This window comes from Octodon degus, unplaced genomic scaffold (assembly GCF_000260255.1).
Source record: "Octodon degus isolate 3935 unplaced genomic scaffold, OctDeg1.0 scaffold00064, whole genome shotgun sequence".
NCBI lineage: Eukaryota > Metazoa > Chordata > Mammalia > Rodentia > Octodontidae > Octodon > Octodon degus.
The window spans coordinates 8388981-8390813 of NW_004524640.1; the positions used below are offsets into that span (position 1 = coordinate 8388981).

A 1833-nucleotide genomic window follows, 5' to 3' on the forward strand; every position below is an offset into this window, starting at 1 on the left:
CACCCAGACATGGTGTGTGACCGTTCACAAGGGGCTGCCGGTCTGCAAGGCTCAGGCTGTGAAGGAAGCTTTGTCTTGATGTTCAGCCGAGCAGGCGCTGACCCACTGGGAAGCCAAGGTCAAGGGCTCCTTGAGCAGAGGTTCCGAAGGCCCTAAGTACACCTCAGTCCTGCCGTGTTCTCCAGACTTCAGGGCTGACCTGGAGCTGCCATCTGCTCCCAAGGGAGGTCGATGCTTCTAGCCTGCAGTTTCTCTGAAAGTCAGAAATGACCCCACAGCCCCTGTCATCCACTACATTGTGAGGATGAGCTTGCAACAGGGAATTCCTGGGAGAAGGAGCATTTACCTGACCGATGCTTTCTGGTTTTAACATATTTGCTAATATTTTAATATATAGTTTGAGAATGTCACTCTGAAGAAAACATGAAATTTATTTATGTTTTTCTATACCTTGTATGCATAACTTGGATGTAATTTCATAGTTCATATGGTTCTGCTTTGAGTGCGACCCTTGCTGTGGATCAGGCACGGACTTTCTACTCTTGGCATCATGTCAGTGATCAAAGGTTTCTGATTTTAGTGTTTTTCAGATTTATCTTTTTGGAGTAGGACTGTTTGCCCAGTACGGTCTCATGACCAATGTCCCCAGGCAAACACAGATACTCCTAGCAGTCAGAATGTTCCAGGGGCCTCCAGGTCACTCCCTAGTAGCAGAGGGCAAAGTGCAGGCTGCCCCGTATTAAGGCAAACTCCTCCCTGTGTTGAGCGTCCCTGACCTCCGGCTCTCATGCAGCGCTCCTTCGCTCTGCACACTTCCTGCTCCACAAATGCTGTACTCATCCCGGCACTGACCTTGCACAAGGTGGTGCCTCATCAAATACCCTCCATTAAAGAGCAATGAAAAGGATGCATAGCCATGGATTCCTCTACGAAATAATGGTATCCAAGACTTGTTTCCATCTGAAAGAAAATTCTGGCTGTAGCTGCTGCCGCCGCCGCCTCAGCCGCTTCCCGCGGCCTGGGCCTCCCGCCGCCAGCATGCCGCACGCCTTCAAGCCCGGGGACTTAGTATTCGCCAAGATGAAGGGCTATCCGCACTGGCCGGCCCGGATTGACGATATTGCCGATGGTGCCGTGAAGCCCCCACCCAACAAATATCCCATCTTCTTCTTTGGTACACACGAAACAGCCTTCTTGGGACCCAAGGACCTGTTCCCATATGACAAATGCAAAGATAAGTATGGGAAACCCAACAAGAGGAAAGGCTTCAATGAAGGTCTCTGGGAGATCCAGAACAACCCTCACGCCAGCTACAGTGCCCCTCCGCCACTGAGCTCTTCTGAGAGCGAGGCCCCCGAGGCTGAGCCTGCAGGTGGCAGCGACGCTGAGGAGGACGAGGAGGACCGAGGGGTCATGGCCGTCACTGCTGTAACTGCCGCAGCCGCCAGCGACAGGATGGAGAGTGACTCAGACTCTGATAAAAGCAGCGACAACAGCGGTCTGAAACGGAAGACGTCGGCACTGAAGGTACAGATGTCAGTCTCCAAGCGAGCTCGGAAAGCTTCCAGCGACCTGGAGCAAGCCAGCGTGTCGCCCTCTGAAGAGGAGAACTCGGAGAGTTCGTCCGAGTCTGAGAAGACCAGTGACCAAGACTTCACCCCTGAAAAGAAAGCTGTGGTCCGGGCGCCACGGCGGGCCCCCCTGGGCGGACGGAAGAAGAAGAAGGTGCCGTCAGCTTCCGACTCAGACTCCAAAGCGGATTCAGATGGGCCCAAGGAGGAGCCGGTGCCTGTGGCCAGGTCGGCGTCTTCCTCCTCCTCTTCCTCCTCCTCT

At 53.8% G+C, this 1833-nt stretch overlaps 1 pseudogene; it reads left to right on the forward strand.

The window, feature by feature from the left end:
- The first annotated feature begins 982 nt into the window (after nucleotides 1-982).
- LOC101587588 lies at nucleotides 983-1827 on the forward strand (annotated as a pseudogene).
- The last annotated feature ends 6 nt before the right edge of the window (nucleotides 1828-1833 follow it).